The 15,296-nt window shown below is 33.5% G+C and overlaps 1 protein-coding gene and 1 pseudogene across 3 annotated transcripts in view; one reads left to right on the forward strand and one right to left on the reverse strand.

The window, feature by feature from the left end:
• Positions 1–2,501, forward strand: part of LOC144281363 (large ribosomal subunit protein uL10 pseudogene) — a 30,701-nt pseudogene extending 28,200 nt beyond the window's left edge.
• Positions 1–15,296, reverse strand: part of LRRTM4 (leucine rich repeat transmembrane neuronal 4) — a 698,247-nt gene that overhangs the window by 438,553 nt on the left and 244,398 nt on the right. The gene's annotated exons all lie outside the window — the stretch shown is intronic.

Below are 15,296 nucleotides of genomic sequence, written 5' to 3' on the forward strand. Positions count from 1 at the left end.
TTAAAAAAAAAAAATCACTCAAACTAAAAGTAGACAGGCAATTATAGGGAGCAGAAAGAATTGAGAACAGGGAAACAAACAAACAAAACATTACCTGTATCTTAGGTGGAGTCGCCCCATTACCTTTTTTTGGAGGGGCTGGCAGGGGATGGCTAGGAAGTGGCTTAAACAGAAATTTGTTTTCTCACAATTCTGGATAACTAGAAGTCAAAGATCAAGGTGTTGGCAAGGTAATTTCCTCTGAGGCCTTTCCCCTTGGCTTGTGCAGGGTCATCTTCTCCTTCTGTATTCATGTGGTCCTCCTCTGCATTGGTCCAGCTCTGGCTTTTAAGTCTTTGAAAAATAGCCCAGAATTTCTTCTGTGCCTGACTATACTCTCCTCATCATCAATTTCATAGCCTTTGGAAGTCCAAAGGTTTCCCAAGTACCTATGCTAATGCTAAGGAGACTGCATTTTCCTTGCTTTCTCTGTCTCTTACATTATTTACTGGCTCTGACACATTGGCCCTAACATAAAACATGATACTTAGCTCTTGCATTTTCAAACAGACAAAAATGAATCAAATCGATTAATCAAATATCCATATGCTGAAAATGTGCTAGAACCCTACCAGAAGGTCATGACGAATGTCTCAGAACTATCCATAACTTCCTTGATTCTCTCCATTGCCCCTATCACAAATTACAATTCAGCAATCATTTTTTGTTTCCTGGGCATTTCCCTTAGCTTCTCATGCACAGGTAAAATATTTTTCAAAAGAGTTTTCTTTCCAAGAGGAATTCTTCTACCAGCTGTTCACAGAAACAAATGTTTCACCTCAGACAAAAAAATACATGATAATGGATGTAAAAACTGCAATGGAGGGATGAACAGAATATTGGATATTATAGAAACCCACATGAGTAAATTAGATGTCAATTTTAAGAAATCTTTCACAAAATACTTAAGAAAAACATAAATTATGAGAATGAGGAAGGCACATGGAAAGTACCCTAAAATACAATTTGCAGTCCAGAGTACAGTCAAGAACAAGATAAAAATCAATGTCCAAGAAGTAATAAAATGAATTTTTCTGGGGTGAAGGAACACTTGAATCTGGAGATTAAGATGGCTTAAAATCTACCATGCAACATAAATACAAAGAGTACCTCAACTTTGTACATATCCCTGCAGGAAGTCTTAAATGTCAAGGATAAAGAAAAAAATAAAACAAAATTTTCTAAGTATTTTTAGAGAGACAAACACATACCCAATTCACACTAATATATATATATAGTATATATATATACTAATATAATATATATTATATTATATATAATATTATATATATATATACTATATATATATATATGGCAGACTTTTCTTCTGCCTCAGAAAGCTATAAGACAATTGAATCAACACAATTTGGGGAAGACACACACACACACACACACTTATTTATCCTTCAATCTATAGTGCATTAATTGTGGCACCAAAAGTACATTGCCAGAAATACAAGAATTTCATAATGCAATACAACATTAAAAAGCCAAAACAGCAACCAAAAAAATCAAACTGTTAAAGATGCAATCCAGATGATTTAGAAATTAATCACTTAAAACCTTGGTAACAAAATCAAAAGGAATATGCAAAAGCCTTTCTTTCCTAAAAAATGAGGAAGTACTTTTCTTCTCTTTCCACCAACTACAGTAAAAAGGAAGGTTGTGGTGCTGATGGGCAAGAATGCCATGATGCACAAGGCCATCTGAAGGCATTTGGAGAACAACCTTGCTCTGGAGAAACTATTGCCTCCCATCAGGAGGAATGTGGGCTCTGTTTTTACCAAGAAGGACCAAGAAGGACCTCACTAAGATCAGGGGCATGCTGCTGGCCAAAAAGGTGCCAGCTGTTGCCCGTCCTGGTGACTTAGCCCCATGTAAAGTCACTGTGTCAGCCCTGCACACTGGTCTGGTGCCAGAGAAGATCTTCTTCCAGGCTTTAGGCATCACCACTAAAATCTCCAGGTACTACTGAAATCCTGAGTGGTGTGCAAATGTTTAAGGCTGGAGACAAAAGCCAGCAAAAGCACACTGCTAAACATGCTGAACATCTCCTCCTTCTCCTTTGAGGTGATCATACAATAGGTGTTTGACAATGGCAGCATCTACAACTCTGAAGTGCTTGACATCACAGAGGAAGCTCCATTCTCACTTCCTGGAAAGTGTCCCCAATGTTGCCAATGTATGTCTGCAGATAGGTTACTAACTGTCACATCAGTGTCCCACTCTACCATCAATAGATGAAAGCAGGTCCTAGCTTTGTCTCTGGAGACTGATTATACCTTCCCACTTGCTGAAAAGGTCAAGGCCTTTTTGGCTGATCCATCTGCATTTGAGGCTGCTGCCCCTGTAGCCACCGCCACTCCTGCTGCACCTGCTGCTGCTGCAGCCCCAGCCAAGGCTAGAGCAAGGATGAGTCAGAAGAGTTGGACAAGGATATGGGATTTGGTCTCTTTCACTAATCACCAAAAAGCAACCAATTCGGCCAACTTTATTTGTGAAACAAGGAAGTAAAGTTTTACTTCTCTTAAATGTTTTTTTGCCTAATCCTCCTGTCAATTATGATGGCACAAATAAGTCTGAGCGGTGAGCCAGGACTTTCATCCTTGCAGAATGAGTGGCAACTGGTTGTCTTTTTCTCCTTTGGCATCAGTGGAGACCATGTGAGAACCCTGCACTTCTATCCCCACCTGTTGGTAACAAGGTACCCATACTTACTCTTGATTGAGGTAGTATCAGTAGATAGGACTTTATCACTACTCAGTAGTAAAGAGAAGTTACCTCCTCAAGAGTCAAAGGAGGCTGAATAAGGAATATGAGATTTCACTGTAACCTGGCAGTACCGAGCAGCACTCTCCCTTCCCCTGCCAGATTAGTGTCAAAGGTGGCTAGCTAACACAAAATTTCAATGAGATCTAAAGTCTTGTACATAGTCCCTAAAATATCTAGGACTTAATTTAAAATTGTTTTGACATACAAAGAACCAGACTTAAATGAGAAAAGGTAATCAACAGATGCCAATACTTAAGTGATACAAATGTTAGAAATATCTGACAAGAATTTGAAATCATTCATCATAAAAATGCCTTTTGAGCAATTATGAACATATTTGATATATTTTTTTAAAAAGAAATCCTTAGCAAGGAAATAGAAAATAAAGAATCCTGAGGGAGAACAATAGAAATTATGCAATTTGAACAGAAAAAAATAATTTGTAAAATAATACAAAAAATAGGGACTCACAGGTCTCTGAGACTATTACAAAAGATCTAACATACATCTTATTAGAGTTCCGGAGAAGAAGGAAAATGGCAGAGTTGGAAAAAGTATTCTAATACTTTTAGAAATAAAGTATTATTTCTATAAAGAAATATTTCTATAAAGAAATAAAAGTTGAAAACTTCCCCAAATTAGCAAAAGATATACATTTAGGAATTTAAGAAACTGAGCAAACCCTAAACAAGATAAACTAACTTCTGAAAATTAAAGGTAAAAGAAATTTTTATAGCAAACAGAGAAATAACACCGTACCTGTAGGGAAAATTTTCTAATGATAGTGAATTCCTGATAAGAATTCATGGAAGCCAAAAGGAAGTAGCATGTTTTTAAAGGGCTGAAATAAAAGAACTTCATTCCAGAATACACATCCAAGAATAACAGACTTCAGGAATAAAGAGGAATTCAAGATGGTCTCAGATGATGGAAAATAAAACAGTAAACAAAAGAGAAATAAAAATCAAATGGGAATTGTTGCCAGGTGATTTGCCCTCAAAGAATGGCTTAAAGAACTTATCTAAATAGAAAATAAATGATAAAGGAGCAAATTTTGAAACATCAGAAAGGAAGTAAACAACAGAAATCAAAATTATGGGTAAATACAAAAGACTTCCCTTCTCCTATTAAGATTTCTAAATTATACCTGCTGATTGAAGCAAAAATTATAAAACTGTTTACTCTAGCTCTCAGTGAATATACAGGAAATATTTAAGATAATTATATTATAATTGAGGTAAGGAGGAATAATGAAAGGGTAGAAAACTTTTCAGTACTTTACTCAAGCCAGTCAAATGCTGACACCAGTAGACTGTTGTAAGTTATGTAGATTCAATATTAAACCTAAAGCAAATAATTAAAAATTCGATACAAAGAGCTACACTTATAAACATCACAGATAAATTAAAATGGAATTCTAAACAATGTTCAAGTAACCTATAGGAAGAGAAGAAAAAGAAAACACAGAAATGAAAAACAAAGAATCAAACAGAAAACAAAAAATAAAATGACAGTTATAAGCCCTAAACATATCATTATATGTAAATAATCTAATTACAATTAAAAAATAAAGATTGAAAGAGTATATTTAAAATTATGATGCAACTGTATGCTATCTACAAGAACCTCACATAAAATACAGGTTTCCCTCACTATCTAATAGTAGAGTGTTCTTATGAAACCTCTCATAAGACACAACATGGCACAAAGTGAAGAAGCAATTATCACTAATTTATATAGAAAGAATTTTCCAGCATTCCAAGACCCCCTAAATAACTTCTCTTTGGCTTTTCTAATGCCTGACGACACAACTTGCTAATGGATGCACAAAAGGAATAAAGATAAGAACAGATGCTTGTGGACACAGTTCAAAGCTACAGAGCCTTGATGCTGAGATGCTGAGTATAGTTCCTCGAGAAGGAGTTTGGTGGTGCCACTCTTGCTGCTACTGGTTGGCCCTGCCTCTATAATGGCTCAATGCAAAAGAAACACTGCATACCTTTTTTGTCTTTTTTCATAAGTGAAAATCCTCTTAGGATTTCTTGAGGTTAATGGAAACATGTATTAATGTAGATGTTTCATAAAAGTGAAGTAGCATAATGCAAACTTTCAAAAAGTGGAGAGTAGCTGTATAATGACATATCACTACATAGTGATAAAAGGGCCAATCCACCAATAAGACAACAATACTAAATGTGTATACACCAAACAAGAGAGTTGCAAAATATGCAAAGTGAAACTGGTAGACTGGAGGAATAGGCCAATCTACAATTGTAGTTAATCTTTCCACACCCATCTCTCAAGCAAGCAGTGATAGACAACTAGACATAAAATTAGCAAAAATATAAAAGATATCAACATTGTTATTAACCAACAGGATCTAATATGCATTTATATGATATGCCACCTAATAACAGTAGATTATACATTATGTCCACAGAACATTTACCAAAATAGACCATATCTTAACCATAAAGCAAACTCAAAATATTAAAAAGAATTTAAATCATATGGAATGTATTCTCTGACGACAGTAGTATCAGAATAGAAAATTAATATTAAAGCAATCACAGGACAACCTCCAAATGCTTGGAAACTAAACACCATATTTCTATGTGATCCAGACCAGAGGAAATATTAAAGGAAATAGAAAAAGAATAAATTTAACAGAATGAAAGTGAAATCCCACATAGGATGCAGCTAAAGTAGTGATAAAGAAAAATGCATATCGTTAAATGCCTATATTAGCAAAAAATAAAAGTCTCAAATCAATAATCTAAGCTGTCACATCAAGCTACTAGAAAAAGAACAAAAATAAGTACAAATCATGCAAAAGGAAGGAAATAATAAACAAAGAAACAAAACCAAGAAACTAATGAAACAAGAAAACAGAGAAACAATGAAGAAAATCTATTTAACAAAATCTGTCTTTTGGAAAAGATCAGCAAAATTGACAAATCTCTGGTGTAACAGATTAGAAAAAAAAAGAGAGAAGACATCAATGTCATGAATAAAATAAGAAATATCTCTATAGCCTCTACTGATATCAAAGGGATAGTAAAAGAACAATACAAATAACTCTACACAAATTAATTTGACAACATAGATGAAATGGACCAATTCTTGAAAGCACAAATTAACACTACTCAGCCAACATGAAATAGATAAATAATGTAAACTGTTCCATAAATCTTAAGAAATTAAATTGTTTATTTAATAAAATTCTAAAAAAGAAATCTCCAGGCTCAAATAGTTTCATTGGAAAAGTGTACTAAACATTTTAAGAAGAACTAACAAAAATAACAAGAACTAATTTTAAACAAGCTCATGTAAAAAATAGAGGAGGAAAGACTTTCCAACTCATTTGATATAGCTATCAATTACCCTAATCCAAAATCCAGATGACAAAAATAGTAGAAAGAAAAGAAGGAAGAGAGAAGAGGGAAGGAAGGAAGGGAGGTAGGGAGGGAGGAAGGAAGGAAGGAGATAGGTAAGAAAGAAACAATAGAACAATATTCTTCATATATATAGACAAAAAAATTCTGAACAAAGCATTAGCAAATAGAATTCAGAAAAAACATAAGAAACTAATACATCATAACTAAATGAGTTTATTTTAGGGATGCAAGACTAGATCAATATTTGAAATATAAGAAATATAACCTGTCATATTAAAAGGGTAAAAAAGAAAAACTACATGAAAAATTGCAGGATCTTATCAATGGATACAGAAAAAGCATTTGGCAAATTTGAACACCCATTCATGATAATCAGTTTTAGAAAACTAGGAATAGAGAGACTTCTATAGCTTGCTTAAAAAAAAAAAAAAAAGGAAACTACAAGTAATCTACAGCTCATGGTAAAAGACTGAATGCTTTTTCTCCAAGTTTAGGAATAATACAAGTTTATCCAATCTCACCACTGCTATTCAACATAGAATTGGAAGTTGTAGCCACCAGGATACACTTAAGTAAATGAAATAAAGGCATTTAGATTGGAAAAGAAGAAATTATTTCTATTTGCAGATGACCTGACCACCTATGTGGAAAATCCCCCAAATAAATGTACACTTGTACATTTATATACATATAATACATTTATATATGCATATATATAACATATATAACATTTATAACATATATATATATAACTTCTGAACTCACATATAAATATAAGTATATATATAAGTTGTAGATTTATATATAAAATTTCTGAATTCACATATAAATATATCATATATAAATGTGAGTTCAGAAAAGTCACATAGTACAACATAAATATTTTAAAAAGTCAATGACATTTTTATATATACTAGTAATAAATGCATCAAGATCAAAATTGAAAATGTAATACGAGTTCCAAACCCACCAAAAAAGGGTAATACCTACGTATACATCTAATAAAATATGTACAACACTGATATGTTGTAAATTATAAAATGCTGATGAAATCAAAGAAGATCTAGTTATATGGAAACACATAACATGGTCATGTATTAGAAGACTGAACACAGGTAAGACATCAACTTTCTGCAAATTGTCATACATATACAACATGATTCCTATGAAATCCTAGCAAGATATTTTGTAGGTATATATAAGATTATTCTAAAGTTTATGTAGAAAGGTAAAAGAATTAAAATACCTATAAAACTTCTGAAAAATATAATAAAGTGGTAGGAATTACTAGTCCATGTGATTTGAAGATTTATTATAAGATATAATATCAGGACTATGGTATTAGTAAAGGCATAGACACATAGATCAAAAGAATAGGATAGAGAATCCAGAAACACACAGAAATACAGCCAACAGATTTTTTGACAAAGGGAAAAAACAATTCAGTGGAGGAAAAATAGCCTTTCAACAAATTCTGCTGGAGCAATATGACACCCATAGGCAGAAAAATAAATCTCAATCTAAGCCTCACAATTTACACAAACCTTAATTCCAAATAGATGGTAGATTTAAATAAAAAAGTGTAAAACTGTAGCACTTCTTGAAAACACTGAAGAAAATCTTTGGGACTTCAGACTGGTAAAGAGTTTTTAAACATGACACCAAAAAGATGTCCATAAAAGAAAAAAAAAAAAAAAGATGAACTGGACTTCATCAAAATTGAAAACTTTTACTTGTGAAAAACCCTGTAAAACAGGATGAAAAGACGAATTATAGACTAGAAGAAAATATTTGCAAAGCACATATCTGATGAATGATTTGGATCAAGAATTTATAATGAACTTACAAAACACAACAGGAAAAAAAAAAACTAATTAGAAAATGGGCAAAGATTTTTTCCCTGAAGAAGATAAATGGATGGTATATAAGCAGGTAAGATGTTTCATATCAATTGTCATTAGGGAAATGCTGATTAATACCACAATGAGACATCACTACACACCTACTGGAATAGCTAAAATTAAAAATAGTAACAACATGAAACACTGGTGAGACTATGAAGAAATTCAATCTCAGGGCGCCTGGATGACTCAGTCAGTTAAGAGCCCAACTTTTGATTTCGGCTTAGGTCATGACCTCAGGGTCTTAAGACTGAGCCTCGCTTCAGACTCTGCACTTAGGATGAGTTCATTTGTAACTCTCTCTCCCTCTGCCCCTTCCTCTGCTTGTACTCTCTCTCTCTCTCAAGTAAATAAATACATAAATAAATAAACAAATAAATAAAATCTTAACAAAACAATCCCTCACACACTGTTGCTAAAAATGTAAAATGGCAGAGTTGCTATGAAAAATAGCTAGGCAGTTTATTAAAAAAAATAAACTATACATTACCATACAACAGATCAATTGCATTTCTGGGCATTTATCCCAGTGAAATAAAAACTTGTATCTACACAAAAACCTGTGCATAAATTTTTTTATGGCAACTTTCTTTGCAACAGCCCCAAATTGAAAGCAACAAAAATGTTACTTAACATGTCTATTAATAAACAAAATGTAGTATCTACATATCATGGATTACTATTAATCAATAAAAAGGAAAAAACTATCAATATTTGCAGCAACCTGGATCATTCTCAAGATCACTGTCCTGAGTGAAAAAAAAAAAAAAAAAAGCCAGTCTCTAAGGGTCATATACTGTATAAACCCATTTACATAATATTCTCAAAACAAAGTTACAGAGGAGTAGAACTGACTAATTGTCAGGGTTTAATGAACAAAGCAGTTTAGGGATTTGTGTATGGCCATAAAAGGGTAGCAGAATGGGAATCTTCATGGCAAAGTAGTTCCATATGTTCTGCATTGAAGTAGTAGTTTCACAAACACACACGTGATAAAATGTCATACAACTATACTTACATTTTATGGTGTTAACAGTTTCTTGGTTTGCTATTGCACTATAGCCATGTAAGATGCAACCTTTGGGAGAAACTGGATGAATGGTACCTGAAAACTCTCTGTGTGGTCTTTGCAACTTCCTGTGAATCCATAATTATTTCAAAATAAGAAGTTGGCAACAAAAAAAAAGTGACCAAAAATAACTAAATAAGAAAAACACTAGGCATTGAGACAGTAAGCCATAAACTTCTGGTATTACTATCACGTTATTGTTTATATTGTATTAAGGAATAATATCAAAAACTTAAGTATAAGGCAAGTGGATGGTTGCATGTACCTCTATCTTCACTTTTTATTTTTTTTATTTTTTTTAAGATTTTAATTATTTTTCATGAGAGACACAGAGACAGAGGCAGAGACACAGGCAGAGGGAGAAGCAGGCTCCTGGCAGGGAACCCAATGTGGGACTTGATCCCAGAACTCCAGGATCATGCCATGAGCCAAAGGCAGAGCCTCAACTGCTGAGCCACCCAGGCATCCCTATCCTCACTTTTTAATATATAAATTCCATAACTCAAACAGTTCAGTAGGACTTTCACTGAAATATCAAACTCTGATAAGGTCTATCTAGAAAAATAATATGGGCAGTATTTGCAACAAGATATGGGGTAGAAACCAAACAACAACAATAACAACAAAAATAAAGATGTGGAACATTAGGAAGTTGAAGAAAGGTCACTGGAAGAGCAGGGAAGATAGATTTTACTAGAAGACATCAGAACACACAAAATTACTGTAACTAAATTTGTACATGATTGATCAGAAATTAGCACAGAGATATTTGGAGCTAATTAGAAAGTCTAAAAACAAACAAAAACTTTAAAAATAATTTGGTATCCTTTAAAGTACTAATAGCAGTGACAAAATATGCCAAAAGTCAAGAATATGGTTTAGGAATCAAGTAAGCTTAGACGTGGATCCTTGTTCTTACATTAACTGGCTAGGTGACATTCATTCAACAGCAATTTCTCGAGGGTTACCTATGTTTCAAGGGTTATGTACCACATTGATGGAGCAATAACAATCAAAATAGAATTATTCCATCTTGTAAGAGAAATGTAAGAAGGATACAGACAAATAAACACATCAGTTATGCAGTGATAAAATCCTCTACAGTAAATATGGGGAGAATGGAGGTTAATAGATAAGAGACCAGATCAGAATAAAAGAGAGCAGCAGTGTAGAGTCTGCTTCAGATCCATTCTCCCTCTCCTTCAGCCCCTCCTGCTTGTGTGCTCTCTCTGCCAAATAAGTAAATCTAAAACAAACAAACAAAAATATATTTTTAAAAATGAGAGCACCATTTCTGAAGAAAGTGATCCCTGAAGTGACATATGAAGGATGAGTAAGAGTGGTGTAGATGAAGACCCAGGAAAGGAGAGAATTGGGTAAAGATTATAAACGTGACTCAATACAGATGGCACATCATTTGGAAGATGGAAAAGGAAATAATTTATTCAATGTTGCTATAGTCAGCTTACTTTTCATCCTTTCCATGTGTAACACCTATATGTTTGATGAACATAGAGGTTCAATAGAACAGCCCACATTAAGAGCCCTGTAGGTCAAAATAGACTTATAACTCTATAGTTAATTATTGTGAATACAAAACAAAACACAGAAAGGAAAGGAGAGGGCATTCTATTTGGTGAAACAAGCAAAAGTTCCATGTCAGGAGGCTTAAGATTAAAAGATCAGCCTAATAGATCACAGGGTGGCTTTTAGTACTAGGACAAAATTCTGTAGGAAAGGTTTATAAAAGTCTGTTACATTTTTAATAGAGAAATAATATTTCTAGAATTTACACAATATTCAGATTTACAAATGTGTAGGTCACAGCAGATTACAGAGGTAAAGCATACACTCATCTGAAATATCCTAAAAGAGTTTGAAGAGATTGAAAACATGAACAAAACACAAGTGTATATGAAAATTCCCTCCAGGTTTCCTACCTTAGATTCTCCTTACCACATGAGCTATAATTAGAGATTAAAACTGGGGTGTCTGGATGGCTTAGTAGGTAGGGTATGTGATTCTCGGTCTCAGGGTCATGAGTTCGAGCCCCCCACTGGGGGTAAAGATGATTTAAGTGCATTAATTAATTAATTAATTAATTAATTAATTAATATAAAGATAAAGAGATTGGAACTTCCAAGAAATTGTGTTTATATGATTTTGTGTGTTGAATGGTGGCTTTTAGTACAGAATGATATGCAATCTATATACCAGGGATCAGAATATATCCTATGAAAATGAGTTTTACTGTTTAGTTATGATTCATAACACAATGTTACACAAACGGGTAGCAGTATTTAGATATTAAACCACTTCTTGTCAAAATTTGCCCATATGTTTTTCTAATATCCATTAACTACCACATCATGAAAGAGATTCTAATTTGTCATCATTTAGTTTCTGATGTTAGTAAGAAAGGTAAATATAAACTCAGCTTATACCAAGAAGCAAAAGCTAATTCAACTATACTCAGAGACACAGATGCAATAAGTGCATGTCAAAACATAGCATTTTCATAGGCAATTGGGCATTTACATTTCTGAGTGGGTTTTTAGAATTGTAATTATCCAATTTAGAAGGCAAGAGGGCAATTTCCTTATGAAAATAAAGCCTTATCAAGCCTGATCAAAATGCAGTTGGGACCTTATACTAATTGATGACACTGGAATTGGAGACAATCTTAAAGTAATGATTGCAGGAGATGAACCATAGAATAACTTGCACTTTTCTCCATCACTAGGCAATAACTTTAAAATAATAATTTCCTACATTCACACATATAGTCATTTCATATTTCTTCTTATTATTTCCAATGATAGGTCTTCAGCAGGTGAAAATTGGAGGAAGCATGAATATAGTGTTTAGTCCACAGGAAATGGTGGTAAATTTAAATCTGTATTGGGTTTCACAGTTCCTCTAGAGAAGGGATTGAAAGTATTTTGAGTATCAAACATTAAGTAGTGTTGATAAAAACACTGTTCTCAAATATTTGGAGGTAGTAATAAAAATAGATAAAAGTAAGCCAAGGAATAGTTTTTTTTTTTTTTTTTATTCATTTATGATAGTCACACACACACAGAGAGAGAGAGAGAGAGAGAGAGAGAGAGAGAGAGGCAGAGACATAGGCAGAGGGAGAAGCAGGCTCCATGCACTGGGAGCCCGACGTGGGATTCGATCCCGGGTCTCCAGGATCACGCCCTGGGTCAAAGGCAGGCGTTAAACTGCTGCACCACCCAGGGATCCCCCCAAGGAATAGTTTTAAAATGAGGAAATATGAAGCAATGGTGAAGTTATTGCTCACCAAATATTCCATTTTTTCCCTACATTTTCCAATCTTCGTGCAGATGGCAATTGTCATATGACAAATTCTAGTCAATGGGCAGTGAGGAAAAGTAATGTGTCATTTATAGACTAAGACAGTGACATTCTCATATGGAATTATTCAGAATATCTTTTCTTGTTCCAGTGAATTTGGAAATTTGTTTAAGTTGATGGTGTTATATGAAACTCCCATTAGCCTTGGTCTCTGAGTGAGAAGATCCCCTTAGTATGCCAAACTGGAAATGAAATGATAGAATGAAATAAAACTGGGTTACTCTAAGCCATTAAAAAACAAACAAACAAACAAACAAACAAAAAACTCTCCTTTGACTGATCCACGTTACCTGGGAACACGAACCTAGGATGCAAAATGGATAAGAAACTGTGCAGGATTTCTAACAACATCAGGACTACTACTGATCTTTGGAGAAAAGAGGTTCTCTACCCTGATCTATGAGTCTTGCTGACTTGGTTAAAAACAAATAAAAAAATATAGCATTCCTTGCATATACAATTTAAAAATAAACTTGATTTCCAATCACTTTCAGTTTTACTGAAAAGTTGCAGCACTATACAGAGTTCTCATTTACCCCTCACCCAATTTCCCCTATTGTTAATCATCTTACATTAATATGGTACATTTGTCTTAACTAATGAACCATCCCTGATACTTTATTATTATTCATTAACGTTCATACTTTATTTGCATTTCTTTAATTTTTATCTAATATTCTTTTACCTATTCCAGGATCCCATCTAGAATATCATATCATTTATTTTTCTTGTCTCCTTAGACTCTATCTACTAAACTATGACAGTTCCTCAGACTTTCCTTGTTTTTGATGACCTTTGCAGTTTCAAGGAGTACTGGTCAGATCTTTTGTAGACTAAATTTCAATTTGGGTTTTTCTGATGGTTTTCTCATAGTTAAACTATGATTATGAGTTTTAGGCAGGAATATCACATCATACCAAGAGTACATACTATTGAGATGACATATCACTAAGGATGTTCTCCTCAATGACCTAGCTGAGGTAGTATGTTTTAAGTCACCCCCCACCCCCACCAGCCACTTCCAGAAAGTTACTCTTCATTCCAACTTTTCATGCTGCACTCTACAGAAGAAAGTCATTTACATATATATTTTTATATCTTGATAATTCTACTTGGAGTCCCATTCTCCACTTGTAAAATGTTCCAACAATTCTTGGTACCTTGTCCTAATGGTATCTATACAATAAAGACACTTCATGTAATGCAGGTTCAAACTTGTGGAAAGATATGTTAAGCTCATGCTTCTTTAATATCTGTCTTTGGAGGTTGCATCCATTATTTACATATCCACTTTCACAACAACTCAGAATATTAGCATTTCAGAGCTGTACATAACAAAGTACATTAGCAGCTCGAGCTGCCATTAAAAATATCACAGACTGAGTGGCTTATACAATAGAAATTCATTTTCTCACAGTTCTGGAGATTGGAAGTTTGAGATCAGGGTACAGAATGGTTGGTTTTTGGTGAAGACTTCCTGGCTTGCAGTTTACAGCATTTTCTATTGCACATGGCCTCCACGGCTTTACTTTGGTTCATTCATTTATGAATGTGGAAAAGGAGAGCAAGTGAGCCCTTTGGTGTCTCTTCTTTCAAGGACACTAATCCCATCAGATCAGGGACTCACCCTTAAGTCTTTAGTTAACCTTCATTACTTCCTTCAAGGCCCATCTCCAAAACCACCACACAGGGAGTTAGGATTTCAATACAATGAACTTTTAGGAGACACAAATATTTAGTCCATTACTAAAGGAAAGAAATAAAAGAAAAGCCAAGTAATGAATAGAAGATGATATGTAATATCTAATTTCTCTTCCATCTAATTCAAATAAAAGAATACAAAATTAGTGGAAAAATATTTTATTCTATTGTTTTATTTACTATATGTCTTTGGAAAAGCAGAAATATTTACCTTTCAAATGTGAACTAAGTGTCAAGACATGATTGGATATAAATCTATTCAAACCAACCCTAAAATGAGGCCCCTTATATAAACACACAGCACAATTAGGATGAAACGGTCATCTCAATACTGCTCTACTAATGAGAATTGCCTCTATGAAATGACTATATTCATTTAATTAAAAAGCCCATTATGGATCTCATTCAAAATGTTGTTCACTGAGCTCTTCAGAATAAATCTAATTTGTTTTAGTGGAGTGTTTAGGAGTGTCATTTTTATTTGTTTTCAAAGATGGTAAAACAACAGGGTCTTAGAAAATATAATGAGCTATTCACCAAAAGAAGTTACAGTGAATGGCTTTTATAAATTGAGAAAGCCTTAAAATTAAAAGGGAGTCATGTCATCATAATATGCTAAGAAAAGGACAAAGGAGAGGTTCTGCTCAATACAAGAGAGAAAAAAAATGGAACAATGATACAAAATGCAAAGCTTTCTTCTACTTTCTACTTGTTCAGCATCTTTATAAAGTTGTATTTTAACAACTCTAATTATTGTACTTGAGAAGGAAACACTATAGTAATGTCTACTATAATAGCAGCATGTTCAAAGTAACATGATACATAGTTTTCATATAATTTCATTTGATTTAATACATAGGAAACCTTGAGAAAAATCTTTTCAAACCCCAGGAAGTGTATAAAGCCTTTAGTCTATAAAAAAAGTAGGATCATTAATTGATGAGAAAATAATGAATAATTAAATATATTGCATTAGAACAACTGATTATTTAACAGAAATTTTTTTTTACCTAATTATATTGCAAAATACATTTCAAG

The sequence above is a fragment of the Canis aureus genome, chromosome 12 (assembly GCF_053574225.1).
Source record: "Canis aureus isolate CA01 chromosome 12, VMU_Caureus_v.1.0, whole genome shotgun sequence".
In the NCBI taxonomy this organism is placed as follows: Eukaryota; Metazoa; Chordata; class Mammalia; order Carnivora; family Canidae; genus Canis; species Canis aureus.